General features: G+C 38.4%; 1 protein-coding gene across 1 annotated transcript in view; it reads left to right on the forward strand.

Annotated features, from left to right (window-relative positions):
• AQP9 (aquaporin 9) overlaps positions 1-15,988 on the forward strand; it is a 64,205-nt gene that overhangs the window by 1,406 nt on the left and 46,811 nt on the right. The window lies entirely within an intron of this gene.

Here is a 15,988-nt window from a genome sequence, read left to right on the forward strand (position 1 = left end):
CATTTTATTTTATTTAAATTCCATTGAGTGCCTACTGTGTGTAGCATGCTGGAAACTTTTTTTTTAGTTAGTATGTCAGATAAACCAATCATGAATATATTGAAGTTAGGAAAAATAAATTGAACAAAGTAATAAGATCACAGATTTAGAGCTGGAATGAATCTTTAGAGATTATCTTGTCCAACCCCCTAGTTATAGAAAGTGAGTCTAGAGATGGGAAGTGATTTTTCTCAGGTGGGGAGACCTTTGGAGCTCCTTCTGGTTTCCAAAATAATCAGTTTTACTCTTTTTGCTAAAATGGCCCAAGGATGGAGCTTTGGTGCTCATTTCCTAGGTTATATCCAGAATGTCCTCCCCTGTAGCTACGAAAATCCATTCTCTCTAAATTTGAGGGGGGTGGGAAGAGAGGTCACTGGTAAGAGTCAGGGTAACCAATTATGCACATTCTTGGTAACACATTTATTTCCTGAAGTATGATACATTGTAAGGTGGGAATGGTTGTGCTGTTTTATTTTCTAAGTCTTTGGGCAACCAGAGCACAAAACTGCATTTTTAGAAGCTAGTTCAAAAATTGAAGGGCAGAAAATTGAAACAAAGTGGTTTAAGAGTATGGGGTGATCTGCAGAAAAGGAAAAAAAAGAAAGGGAAGTGAATAGGGAGAGCCAGAAGACAAGATGCCTCCATTTCTCAATGGAAATGTATTTCATAATCTTGACCCCTTTAGGGTTCACGAGTTGAAAGCTACTATAAATATGGATTTGCTCATCAAAGCTATTCAGTACACTGTTCTGCTCCTAACCACATGTAACAGGTGCTCAATACATGGCTGGCCTTTTGCTTATTTACTTGACAGTATGTGGTAACAAAATTTCAGGGTTAAAGGGAAGGTGGCAGAGAGAAGCAAAGTGGTTTATTTGGCCTCAGAGCTAGGAAGACTTGGATTCAGATCCTGCTTCCTTGACCCAATTGGCTTTCTGACCCTAGACAAGTCATTTAATTTCTCAGTGGTCCCTAGGCAATAGCCTAAGACTTTTAAGTTATAAAGATGTGGACCTGCATTGATTGAGCAAGTTCCCATCTAGAGGTTCTCCCATCCAAGAAATCACAGGTCTAATTCCTATACTTATTGTTAGAATTAAAAACCCCCTAGATGCCTTGATTTCTCCATATACTGTTCATTAGTTTCCCAAACAAGGCTCTGAGGATCTCTTAAAAGAAAGGCAGAGGTTTGGGAGTAAATTTAGAAATTTCTCCACTGACACCATCTTCTATGTTAAGAGATGCAAATCATGTCAATTTTTCACGGATGAGAACAAAAATTCTTGCATACAGTGATTTTTTTTTTAAAAGCTATTTGAACTCTAAACGGATAGGCATAGGGATTGGACCTATGATTTCACTGATATAGGAAATTCCTAGCTGAGTTGATTCCCTCTTTCAGTGCAGGTTGGCACCTTCTCAGAAAGCATTGAGAGGTGGAGGGAATCGGCTAGGGTCTCACACGTACACTATATATGAGACTTTAAAAAAGGAGGGGAAGCAGAACTGGCCATAAAGCAAAGCTGTGAAGTGGTTGTCACCCACTGGGATACCTATCCTCCTATTTCCCCTTTCTTTATAACCTGCCTCTGCCTGTTGGTGGTTTAGTTAGGTGCTGCTCCCACCAAAAAAAAATTGATAAAATTATTCACAATAAGGTATAAATGGCAGAGATTTAATGTGTTTTCTGAGACCCTAGTAGAGATTATTTTAACATGGAACAAAAAAGCCTCATCAAAGGAAATGATCCTCTAATTTTGGGATTTCAGACATCAAAGAACCCAGCAGAAGGAAAACTTTCGCATAGGGGTCATTCAAAATCATATCTCACAGGGCTTATTCTACTCCTGGGCAAGATCAATCCAGGAGGGGAGCTTCAGTTTCCTTAATGCATCCTCTTCTAGAGAGAAGAGAAGATATTTAGAATCATAGACTCTTAGGAAAGGATATTTGAACTTATCTAGTCCAATGGAAGGGGCAGGTAGGTGGTGCAGATAGGATAGAGTGCTGGGCCTGGAGTCAGGAAGACTCATCTTCCTAAATCCAAATCTGGCCTCAAACACTTACTAGCTGTGTGATCCTGGGCTAGTCACTTAACTGTTTGCCTCAGTTTCCTCATCTGGAAAATAAGCTAGAGAAGGAAATGGCAAATTACTCCAGTATCTTTGCCAAGAAAACACCAAATGGGGATTTTGACCAAACCAAATGGGTTTGACCAAATGGGGTCATGAAGAGTTGACTGAACAACAAGAAGTCCAACTTACTCTCCCAATATGAAAATCCTTTCCATACCATCTTTAACAGTCTGACCCAGCCTTTACATGAATATTTCCAATGATGGGGAGTTCATTACCTTGTGAGGCAGTACATTCTATTGTTGGACTCTAACTGTTATGAAGTACATCCATATGTATGACTCTACATCTGCCTCCCTGTGACTTCCATCCGTTGGTTCTGGTTTTGTTCTCTAGAGAAATACAGTTTACTCTTTCTTCTACATGACAAACTTTCAAATATTGAGAAAATCTGTCATGTCTCCTTTTTGTCCCCTTTATCCAGCTCTCAAATTTCTTCAATTATTTTTCAAATGAGATTATTTCCAGACCCTTCACCCTTCTGGTTTTCTACTATTTCTTCCACATTTACATTCTCAGTTTTCTCTCCCAGATGCAATGGTCTTAACTATAGTTATGCCCCCCATTATGTGAGAACTAGAAGAAAGATCACCACAAGCAGGATGGCATGCTGCCATAGCAAGCTTTACAAGTAGGTGATGGTCTATTGATAGATTTTGGGACTTTAATATTTCCCCATTAAAATCAAATACCCCTAGGATGGATACCACCTTAAGCCTGTATCAGCCACTGACATGTTGTGGAGGAGGCCTTTGGGATAGCTTTTTAACTAGGACATATTGTTCTCAGAGAGAACAGGCCCCTGAGGTAATGGGACAGGAATAGGGGTAAGTGGGAGGCCCACAGGAGAAGGGAAAAGGCACCTGCACTGCAAAGTGGGAGCGTGCCCAAGACAAATTGTACCCATAATAATTTTGCCTGAGGCTGGTTAGGCATCCCTCCACTGAGCTAGTCATCTCCCTTTGGTAGGGAGGAGAGTTGTTTGTCATGGGCTGGTCAGTTGTGTCTGGATTCAGAATATCATCAGATTTTTATGTTATTATCAGAATATATATTCAAACCCGGTTAGGGGTTGGGGGGCATATGGGGTAGGGGAGAAGAGGAATTCTGATCTAAGTCTAAGAACTTTGGAAATCAAATTATATATTGTCAGAATTGAGATTTAAATAGAAAAGACCCTTGTTATGGATTGGATTAATAAAAAAATTCATTTAATAGGAAATTATTTAGAACCACTTTTAGTCTAAGATCCTGATATGGAGCCCATATGTCCTGCAAGGTAGGAAAGCTACAAGTGTTAAGAGTCTTTGTTCTTTATAGAAAAACTGAAGTATTCAAAGGTATAATCATGTGCCTACTGAGTTAGCAGTAGAGCCCACTCCTCATTTCACAGACTAGGACACTGGGGACCTTGAGCTGTAAAAAGGTAGGCCCAAGTCACAGAGGTGGTAAATAAAACACATGGGATTATCTGACATTCTTCCTACTCATGAAAAGGTATTGCCTTCTAATTTTTACCCATAATTCTTGGTCTTTCTATTCCCTTTACCCCAAAGAAGCAGGTAGGTGATGTCACAGTGTACAGAGTTCTGGGCCTAGAGTCCAGAAAACCTTAGTTCAAGTGTGGCCTCAGAGACTTATTAGCTGTATGACCCTGGACAACTCTATTAACCTTTGTCTGCTTCAGTTTCCTCAACTGTAAAATGGAGACAATAATAGCACCTACCTCTCAGGAATGAACTGAGAATTGAATAAGAGCACAGTACCTGGCATAAATGCTGTTTCCTTCCTTCAAAGAGCTGAAAGTACTTGTAACTTCTATGATTTCATATATCTTCCTAGCAAGGGGCTAGAGGTCAAACAAAGTGATCAGTCCCGTTTTGCAGATGGAAAAACTGAATCGTAAAAAGATTTTTTTTTTCTGGCTTAGGTTGCATGGTAGTGCTAAAACTAAAAGTTAGTAAAACTCTTGAATATGCCTGTCCTTGAGCCATATAATGAGAATTAACTGCATTTACCTGAATATCACAAAAGCTCTTAACTTTAGAAGATTACATATCTCTCTATAAATGTATGTATACAATACATATGTGATATATATATATTATTTATCAGATATTTATTATGTATAAAATTATTATTATATAATTTTAGGTAGGAGATCTGCAAAAGGATAGTTCCAGCTCTATAAATGACAAGCCATTATAGCAAAGCAGTTTTGCAGGAGAGAATCAGGGAGGAAGAGAATCTTTTTTGACCTTCCCTCTCCTAGCCATCAGTATATAATTTGTTTTTATAAAGTTAAGTATGTATACCCTAAGCCCTAAAATATTAAAAGCTGATAGGATAAAAATATGCTTTTAGCTTAAATACCAGGTTATGTCCCACCCCCGGTGTTAGCCTTCCAAAGACCTTCATTTGTTTCTTCTGTGAGTCAGTCCCCATGATTTGTACTATTTTTTTTTCTGCTAATTCATTCTGTTCTTACAGTTTCTGCCCTCTCTTTGAAACTATGCACCCCAATTAGGAGAGAGTGTTTGATCTACTGGAAAAACTAGTTTCCTGTTCCCTAAAAAAAAAAAAAGAATTACAAGAAAAAAAAAAAAGATTGGGATATTGGAATTAACCCCTGCCCCACATATCCCCCTTTTCAGCCTGAAAGTCAACCCTTAGAGATCCCTTGCTTTGGATCTTGAAGGCACTTCACTCTGCAAGAGTAACAGCTTTATGCCTTTGACAACTATTATCACTGAATGTTAGCCTTTAGATGGCATCCTATCCAGCTTCCTTATTTTACAGAAGAGGGTACTGAAGCTCAGAGGAGGAGTGATTTGCCCATGGTCACATAGCCAGCTAGTGCTAGGACCAGAGCTTAAACAATGATCTGCTAACTCTAAGTACCATGCTCTCTTGCACTGCTTTCCCATGTACCAACCTTTTGAGAAAGGCAATTCGAAGATTATTACTCCTGTTTAATTTTTATTTTTTTTAACATGTATTTTTAAAACTTTGGGTTACAAATTTTCTCCCTTCCTCCGTCCCCACCCACCCTCATTGAAAAGGCAAGCATGTCGATATAGGTTATAGATGTGTAGTCATGCAAAACACTTCCATAGTAGCCCTGTTGTGAAAAACTAAGTATATTTCCCTTCATCCTATCCTACCCCCCATTTATTCTATTCTCTCTTTTGACCCTGTCCCTCCTTGGAAGTGTTTGCTTTGATTACCCCCTCCCCCAATCTGCCCTCCCCTCTATCAACCCCCTGCACTCTTGTCCCCTTCCCCCCTTATTTTCCTGTAGGCTAAGATAGATTTCCATACCCCATTGTGTATTTCCCCTGTTTAACAGATAAGGAAACTAAGAAACAAGGACACACAGCTATGGCCGAGTCTATACTTGAACCCAGGTTTTCTGATTTCTAGTCCAAATATTCTTTCCACAGTGACATGTTGCCTCCCTTAATATAACCCCCAAACCTCGGTAATTTTATAATTTTAGACTTTAAAGCATGATTAAACTGTTTCCAGAAAGGCAGACTGATGTAGTGGATAGGAGCCAACCTAGGAGTCAGGAGTCAAATCCTTCCTTGGTCTGATCCATGTTAGCTGGGTGATCACTCTTTAGTGCTCCCAGACGATTCTGTAAGAATGTAAGTGGCAAAGCAAATTTGATTCTGTTTTGGCAAAGGGAATTTCCTCACTATGAGCTCACTATGCCAATGAAATCACATCTGGTCCCAAAAAAACCCCAAACACTCTAAAATTATTTATACAAATACATATAGTTTACATTATTAAATATAATAACAACACATATTATCAAATATAGTAATATATTATGTGTTTATAAATTTATATTATTTATATATGTATATATATTAGTCCTTTTTAAAGTCATGAATATTCTTATTCAATTCAACAAACATATACAGTTATCCCTTCCACATTGCAACTTTCTCCATCACAGTTTTGATATATTGTGGCTTGGCATAAGAAATAAAATAAGAATGTTTGGGGAGTTTTGCACAAGCCTCAGATGACATGCAAAGGTCAACAGATGACACAAAAAAGTTTAGAAACTTAGAAATGCATAAAATATATGTATAGTATTGTATAATATCATCTTAGCTTTTAATATCATAACAAGTCAGACTTCTTCTCTGGTAGGAAGAGAGAGCCAACAAATTTTGCATGGATTTTCCAGATCATGGGGATGCTGCACCCCTAATACTAATGATAATTATAGTACCCAAAGCATTTTTATTAAGTGCTTATTATGTCCCTAGAACTGTGCTAATCCCTGGGGATAGAAACACACACACACACACACACACACACACACACACACACACACACACACACAAACAGAAAAACCAAGATGAGCCCTGCTTTCAATTCATTTTAATTGAGGAAGACCACATCTGGAGCAGTGGTGGCCTGGGAAGGGTATTTTGGTCTGGAACATCTAGGAGGGGATGGTATATGGAGGAATAGGGCAATTTATTGTCCTGACCTTTCCCAAAATGGTAGTATTGATTTGGATACTGCTACCAGAGGAAGAGGTATAAAGGGAAATAGAAGGTAGTATGATGACCAAAGTGCATAGCGGTGGTGGTTAGGAATGGCTAGTAATGTTGAACTGAGGAGCCCCAGGACAGAAGTTGGAGCTGAGGTTGTCATAGGCAGAGGAAGATTATGATGACATGTCATGAAGATGGTCATACAGCAAGAACATGGCAGGAAGGATCAAGGGTTTTGCAAATACCAGCTATGTTCAAGGCACTGTGTTAATAACCAGAGATGTTAAGATAAAATGAAAAATGGTTCCTGATCTCAGGGAGCTTGCTTACATTCTGCTGGGGATATACTATTTATTCACACAGAAAAGTAAAGATGATTTGAGAAGACAGAGAGCACACATCATCACTAAGAGATCAGGAAAGGCTTTCAATAGGAAGGGCCACCCGAGTAGAGATTTGAAGAGAGCTAGGTGCAGTTAGATGGCACAATGGATAGAGTGCCCAGCCTGAAGTCAGGAAGACTCAACTTCTGAGTTCAAATCTGGCCTCAAACACTTACTAGCGGTGTGACCCCAGGCAAGTCACTTAACCCTGTTTGCCTCAGTTTCCTCATCTGTAAAATGAGCTGGAAAAGGAACCAGCAAATCACTCCGATATCTTTGCCAAGAAAACCTCAAATGCAGTCATGAAGAGTCAGACATGACTGAAACAAATAAACAATAATAATAAAGGATTCCAAGAGACAGAGGGAATCCAGCCTGAGCAGGTGTATGGATCACAAAGCAGGAGATGGAATGCCAGATTTGAGGAACAGCAAGTTTGACTTGCATGTTAACAGCAGGAAAGAGAATAATGAGTTAAGTCTGGAAAAGTTCGCTGAAGTCAGGCTATGAAAGTCTTTAAATACTAAGATGTAGAGCTTGTATTTCATCCTAGAAGCAACAGTGGGCCACTACAAATTCTTTTTTTAATTCTGTTTTATTTTCTTTTGAGTTCCAAGTTCCCTCTCTCATGCCTTCCTTTCCTCCGTGCACTGAGACAAGAAAAATGAAACTGTTATGAATATGTATAGGCAAGCAGAACAAATTCCTACATTAACCATTTCTTTTTAAAAAAGGAAAAGAAAAGGTGCTTCAGTCTGTACTCTTGAATCCATCAATTTTCTCTCTGGAGGTGGATCACATGTATCATCATTAGTTCTTTGAAACTGTGGTTGATTATTGTGTTGATCAGAGTTCCCAAGTCTTTCAAAGTTGTTTCTCTTTATAATATTGTCTTTATTTATAAACTGTTCTCCTGGTTGTACTCATTTCCATTCATATTAGTTCATGCAAATCTTCTCAGGCTTTTCTAAAACCTTCAAAATTTCTAACAGCATGATAGCATTCTGTCACATTCATATACCATAACTTGTTCAGTCATTCCTCAATTGATAGGTACTCCATCAGTTTCCAATTCTTTGCCATCACAAAAAAGAGCTGCTATAACTATTTTTGCACACTGGTCTTTTTCCTCTTTCTTTGATCACTTTGGAAGTTTATTACAGGGTTGAAAGGTATGCACAATTCAGTAGTTTCTGTGTAGAGTTCCAAATTGCTTTCTAGAATGGAGTTCACAACTCCACCAGTTTGCCTTAAAAAAGAGGTGTCAATGTGGGGCCACTACCAAGTAAGGCCCAAACAAGATTAAAATATAAAACAAAACAAATAAACATACAAAAATATAATTGAGAAATATTTAACAAAATAAATAAATATACAAATGTTAATTTGTAGTTTTCTAAGCCAATGTGTGACTAGAGGCAATTTTTATGTACAGCTTAGAATTTGCCATCACTACATTAACGTACCTGTTTTTCCACAGCTGTTCCAGCGTTTTTTTATTTTCCTTTATGTCAGCTTTGCCAATCTGATGAGTATGAGGTGGTACCTAAAGAATTGTTTTAATTTGCATTTCTCTGATTATTAATGTTTTAGAACATTTTTTCCTATTGTTATTGGAAGCTTGGATTTCATACTCTGAAAACTGAACTGTTCATATCCTTTGAACATTTATCATTCGGGGAATGGGGAACAACCATAAATTCTTGAGGAAGGAAGTGGCATGAACTGAGCTGTGTTTTAAGGAAGGATCTTGGCTGCAGTGTAGAGGGTAGATTGAAGAGGAGAAAGTGACTAATCCATTATATCGCCTCCTATCATCCATATGAGAAATGATGAGTGTTTGACCTAGGGTGGTGGCTCTGTGAGTACAAACAATAATTTGTCTTTCTAAAGAACTTTTGTAAAATCTTTCCTCACTACAACAGTATGAAAATTGGTCAGTATAAAAATTCTTATTTCCCCTTCACAACCTTAGTTTCTTCTCACAGAGCTTAAGTTCTAATGGGAGATACAGAATGTAAATAAAAACAGATCTGTATCTGCACTGTAGCTTCAGAGTAGATGGAAGGTAAGCATAGAGGGTAAACTGCTAGTGGCAGGGAAGACCGTTCACATTTGACTTGAGTCTTAAAGAAAGCCAGAGATTCAGGGAGGGGGAAAGTCAGTACAAAAAAATCCAAAGAACACCAAGTAGGTTATTAAGCATGTGCAATGGACCTTTTACTCCTTCACTCACTGCTTATGGGTCTTATGAATATAAATGTTGCTATTTTGAACTTAAAGGCTTGTTCCTGCCTAAGAAAACCCCAAAAGCAAAACTTTAATTTACAAATCAATGAAGACTTAGATTTTTTTCCTCGTTTCTATTCTTCACAGGTAGTATGGTATAATGGACTGTGCCTCTGTTCCAATCACAGCACTGCCACTATTTGTAGCCAATTTTCTCATCTATTAAACAAGGCTAATGATAACTGCCCTCTTTACCTCATGGGTTGAAATGAGATAGCATGTATGGAAGGATGTGTAAATTGCAAAGTGCTATACAGAATGAGGCATTATTGTTGTTATTATTGAGTCGTTTCAGTTGTGTCTGACTCTTCATTTTTTTTGTCATGCTACTATTTTTTAATATGTAATATTATGTAGAATATTACACAAGTGAATAAAATAGCGGTTTTTAAATGTTGAATAAAAGTGTTGGTATATAAACTCATTTTCAGGAGGAATTTTAATTTCCATTTACAAGTAAAAGTAGTCAAATACATAAAAAAGAAAGCAATGATAATCAAAAAAGTAATTGTGAGTATAGCTTCTCTTAATTTTAAAGAAAATTGAAAAAAACAAACCGTATAACAATTTGATAAAAAAAGTAATTGATTGCTGATTATTTCCTGATTTCTCCATGAGCCCTTTTCTGTGTATTTAACCAGGTTTCCATTAATGTCATTTTTCTTCACATATTTTTAGCGGATATGTATATTGTTCTTTTGGTTGTACTATGTTTTATATTATTTCATGTAAGTCCATATTTCTTTGAATTCTTCATATTTATGATTTCTTCCACAAGATTCTGAGTTCCAAATTTTTTGAGTTCCAAATTTTCTCCCTATGTCATAGCCTTCCCCCCACCCCAAGATGGAGTGCATTCTGAATACTCGTTTCCCTAATCTGCCTTCCCTTCTATCTCCCCCCCCCGCTTCTCTTATCTCCTTCCCTTTCTATTTTCCTGTAGGTCAGGATAGATTTATATACCCCATTGCCTGTATATCTTATTTCCCAGTTGCATGTGAAAACAATTTTTAATATTTGTTTTTAAAACTTTGGGTTCCAAATTTTCTCCTTTCTTCTCTCCCCAACCACCCTCATTGAGAAGGCAAGCAACTTGAAACAGGTTATACATGTATAGTCATGCAAAACACTTCCATAGTAATCAAGTTGTGGAAAATTAACTATATTTCCCTTCATCCTACCCCACCCCCCCCGTTTACTCTATTCTCTTCTGAACCTGTTTCTCCTCAGAAGTGTTTGCTTCTGATTACCCCCTTTCCCAATCTGCCCTCCCCTCTATCATCCCCCTGCTCTTTTGTCCTCTTCTCCCCCTATTTTCTTGTAGGATAAAACATATTTCCATACCCAATTGAGTGTGTATATTATTCCTTCCTTAAGCCAAATCCAATGAGAATAAGATTCACTCATTCTCTCTCACCTTCTCCCCTTCCCTTCTACTGTAAAAGCCTTTTCTGGTCTTTTTTATGTGAGATAATTTACCCCGTTCTAACTCTCCCTTTCTCCTTCTCCCAGTATAATCTTCTCCTGCCCCTTAATTTTATTCTTCAGATATCACCCATTCATCTTCAACTCACCCTGTGCTCTCTATCTGTCTATCTACACATATAATTTTTTTCCCTCCAACTACCCTAATACTGACAAAGGTCTCATGACTTACAAATATCATCTTTCCATGTAGGAATGTAAATGGTTCAATCTTAATAAGTCCCTTACGATTTCTCTTTCCTGTTTACCTCTTCATGCTTCTCTTGAGTCTTGTATTTGAAAGTTAAATTTTCTATTCAGCTCTGGTCCTTTCATCAAGAATGCTTGAAAGTCCTCTATTTCACCAAATGTCGATTTTTCCCCCTGAAAGATTATACTTTTGGGTAGGTGATTCTTGGTTGTAATCCTATCTCCTTTGACCTCCAGAATATCATATTGTAAGCCTTGTGGTCCCTTAATGTGGAAGCTGCTAAATCTTGTGTTATCTTGATTGTGTTTCCACAATACTTGAATTGTTTCTTTCTGGATGCTTGCAATATTTTCTCCATGACCTGGGAACTCTGGAATTTGGCTACAATATTTCTAGAATTTTTCCTTTGGGGACCTCTTTCAGAAGGTGATTGGTGGATTCTTTCCATTTCTACTTTACCCTCTAGTTCTAGAATATCAGGGAGGTTTTCCTTGATAATTTCTTGAAACATGATGTCTAGGCTCTTTTTTTGACAGGTAGTCCAATAATTTTTAAATTCTCTCTCCTGGATCTATTTTCTAGGTCAGTTGTTTTTCCAATGAGATATTTCACATTGTCTTCTATTTTTTCATTCTTTTGGTTTTGTTTTACAATTTCTTGATTTCTCATAAAGTCACTAGCTTCCAATAGCTCCATTCTAATTTTTAAGGAAGTATTTTCTTCAGTGAGCTTTTGGACTTCCCTTTCCATTTGGCCAATTCTGCTTTTTAAGGCATTCTTCTCCTCATTGGCTTTTTGGACCTCTTTTGCCATTTTGGTTAGGCTATTTTTTAAGATGTTATTTTCTTCAGTATTTTTGGGGGTTTCCTTTAGCAAGCTATTGACTTGTTTTTCATGATTTTCTTACATCACTCTCATTTCTCTTCCCAGTTTTTCCTCTACTTCTCTTACTTGCTTCTCAAAATCCTTTTTGAGCTCTTCCATGGCCTGGGACTGATTCATATTTTTCATGGAGGTTTTGAATGTAGGAGCTTTGACTTTGTTGTCTTCTTCTGGTTGTATGTTTTGATCTTCTTTGTTACCAAAGAAAGATTCTGTGGTCTGACTTTTTTTGCACTGTTTGCTCATGATCCCAGCCAATTACTTAAGTTTTAAAAACTTTGTTAAGGTAGTGGTCTGCTTCCAGTGTGGAGAATGTACTGTCCCAAGCTTTGGGGGATTTTGTGCAGCTGTTTTTCAGAGATACTTCTAGGGATCTGTAAATTTTCAGTTCTTCCAAGGTGATATGATCAAGGGTGAGGTGTTTACTCCTTTGCTGGCCTATACTCTGGTCTATTAGTGACCACAAGCACTCTTTTCTGACTTGGGACTGCCACTATAAGCTCCACCATGTCAGCATTCCTTCTTGCCCCAGGACCACCACCCAGAATTCTGACCCAGATCCAGGCATGAGCAAAGCAAGAGAATCCTGCCTCAGAACCAGCAAAGAGATCCCTACAATCCCTTCATGATCAGCCACTCGATTCCCCCTCTATCTGTGGGCAGAGAGCTCTGGAAGCAACTGCCTCCCCAGGAGTATGCCAGGACTGGGGCTGGGACCTAGCTTCTCTCTCACCACTGTCAGACTTTTCCTACTGACCTTCTAAGTTGTCTTTGGCATTTGGTGGTTGAGAAGTCTTGAAATCACCACAGCTGCCCGTGACTCAGTCCTCGGAGGGCTGCTCCAGGTTCACTGAGGCCTGGTCTTTGCCTGTGAGCCCACACTGAATTCCATTCATCTCCCAGCCTGGCGCAATAGAACTTTCCAATCAACCATCCAGGTTGTCTTGGGCTGGAAATTTGTTTCACTCTGTCTTTTTGTGGGTTCTGCTGCTCTAGAATTTGTTTAGAGCCATTTTTTACAGGTATTTGGAGGTTTTGGGGAAGAGCTCAAGCAAGTCACTGCTTTCACTCCACCATCTTGGCTCCACCCCCATGTCTGACTCTTCATAACCCAATTTGGGGTTTTCTTGGCAAAGATACTAGAGTGGTTTGCCATTTCCTTCTCCAGCTCTTTTTACAGATGAGGAAACTAAGGCAAAGAGGGTTAAGTGATTTGCCCACGGTCACACAGCTGATAAGTGACTGAAGCCAGATTTGAACTCATGAAAATGAGTCTTCCTGACTCTTGGCTCAGCTCTCTATCTACTGTGCCACCCAGCTGTTATTATTATTATACAAATATCTTCTATATTCCATTCCTATATTCTATCCCTCAATCTCTATAAATATCTAACCTTGCAGTGGATCGTTCTATAGACCAACTAACCACAGATAGACTGAAGTGATTTATTTGCTCATGGGCTGCATTTCTTTTTCCTGGGTACTCCCAAGTGACCCCTACCCTCTTTGGCACTCTTATCAATGTTTTCATTCGAGCATTATAAATTTTACTTCCTTGCACTTACTTGCACTTCCTTCCAGAAATAAAAAATAAAACAACTTCTGACATGCAGTATCTGTACCTGGTTTGAGCTCATCTTGGCAGAGAAAGCCTTTTTAGACAAATCCCAGATAAACCTCCCCTCCAAGAAGTGTGGTTAGTTGGTGCAGGTCAACACATCACCATAAATTAAGGCCTGGAAGAAAGTACCTTAGAGATCATATAGAACAGTGGTTCTCATCTCCCCTTATCAACACCATAGTAAGTGGCACATTTGAACCCAGTTCCTCTGACTGAAAATTTAGTGTTGTTACCCCATGTAGCAACAGAAATTGCCAATTAATACTGGAAGAGTTGTGATTACTTAAGAGTTACAGTACTAAATTGTAATAGCATAAAAACCTTATACCACTGTTATATTATAAATTCTACAAGTTGAGGGAACCCTGTTTTACCTAAACTTTATATATTGGCTCCCACCCAGCACCCTGAATAATGCTTATTACAAAGAGATGTTTAATAAATGTTTGTTGAATCAAAGGAGTGACAAGGACTCTTGGTTAGCCAGTCAGTCATCCATCATTGAGTGCCTGCCAATTATCAGGCACTATGACATTTAATGTTACATTTGAAGAGTTTACAATTTCATGGCAATAAAGGTTTCTAAATGCTGAAACAAGTTTCTGACTAGAAGGATCTAATCCCTTTCTCTGAAGATCATTGGCAATAACACTAGCATTCATTGGTATGAGATGGCTTAAGTAAGGTCATGGATACAGAAAAAATGGACCGATGGATCTCTTAAATGCTATTATTATTATTATTTTTCCATTTGACAGATGAGGAAACTGAGGCTCAGTGAGATTAAATGATTCGCTAAAGGACACCTAGCTAGTGCTGTCAGAAATAAGATCCGAATCCAGGTCTTTCTCTTTCCAAGTCCATGATTCTTACCCTAAGAATCTGTTTGATTCAGGGTCACTTGACTTAACTAAAATTAGAATGTTCCCTGATCCTGTCCTGCTCTTTCCCACCTTTTTTTGCATTTAAACATGTCTACCTGTGCCTAGAATGGATTCCTGCTTTGTTCATAAAATTATAGTGATGACATCAGCTTCCAAACACAGTAAAAGGGCTTGGTTCAGTCATGTTGAAATTAAACTCTAGAAGAAACTGATTAATATACAAATACAGATAATTTGTTTAGAGGACAGTATGGAACCTATACCTCCTCCTGCTCCTCCTCCTCCTACTACCTAACATTTATATAGCACTACTATGTGCCAGGCACTGTACTAAGCACTTTAAAAATATTTTCATTTGATCCTCACAACAATGATGGGAGGTAGGTCATGTTATTATCCCCATTTTATAGATGAGGAAACCGAAGCAAAGAGTTAAGTGACTGGCCCAGGGTCACACAGCTAGTAAACGTCTGAGTCTAGATTTGAACTCAGATCTTTCTGACTCCAAGCCTAGGACTCTATTCCCTGGGCCACCTAACTGCCTATCAGCTGTATCGGACATTGATCAAGCTACGGGTCCCAATAAAAGTGACGCATTGAATCCAGTTTCCCTTAAGTGACTTTAACAAATTTTTTAATTCATTGTTTAGTTTAACTAGGTGACAGGAAGAGCTATCTATAAGATTACTGTTTTATATTGACCTTGGATTAGAAAGAAGTAAGATATCCAATTAAATGTGAATGGAGTTGGATCTTCCAGTTATTTCTGAAATTTATTAAGGAAAAGTTCTCAGAAACGTGAGCTAAAAGACTGAATGAATGTTTCCTTCAGGTGTTACATACCCAGGGGATGTGATTCTCCCAACAACTTTCAAATGGGGCTATAAACTCACCAGACACATACTCCACTGACTGGACAAGAAATAGGCCTTTTGTGCTTGACAAGTCACCACTGTGGTATCATGGCAGAGTTTCTTATTCTGATCAGAGAACTTTCTGCAAAATGACCATTCAATTTTCTGCCCACTCCTCAAAGTTACATGGGGGCAAGCATTGAGGAGTACACATGTGGTGCTGATCAGGGCAAGGGAGGGTAAAGGGCGGGGAAGGCGGAAACCCTTTTCTTTAGTTCAGCAGGGATAATGAGTGGGAAGTTTCATAGTGTGGATGGAGTTCAGGATTCTCCAGCAGCTCTCTTGCCAATAAGGGGCTACATTGAGTAGTCAAGGGGGGACCACTGCCAATTTTTTGTTTGTTTCTGTTTTAGCAAGGGCAAGACACGATAAAAATCTATTGCACTGATTACTTTGACAGTAGAATGAAGGATGGATTTTAGAACAGAAATAGGAGGTAGGAAGACCAGTTAGGAAGCTATTAGAATAGTCTAGTCTAAGCTCTTACAATAGTCTAACAAGGTCCTGAACTAGGGAAATGGAAGTAGGAATTCTGTACCGGAAGAGTTGGGTTCAAATTCAACCTTGGACATTTATTAGCATGTGTCCCCAGGCAAATTGCTTAACCCTTGGTCATTCGATCTGTTTTCTCATCTATAAAATGAGG

The sequence above is a fragment of the Vombatus ursinus genome, unplaced genomic scaffold (assembly GCF_900497805.2).
Source record: "Vombatus ursinus unplaced genomic scaffold, bare-nosed wombat genome assembly UNPS02014848.1, whole genome shotgun sequence".
Taxonomy (NCBI): Eukaryota; Metazoa; Chordata; class Mammalia; order Diprotodontia; family Vombatidae; genus Vombatus; species Vombatus ursinus.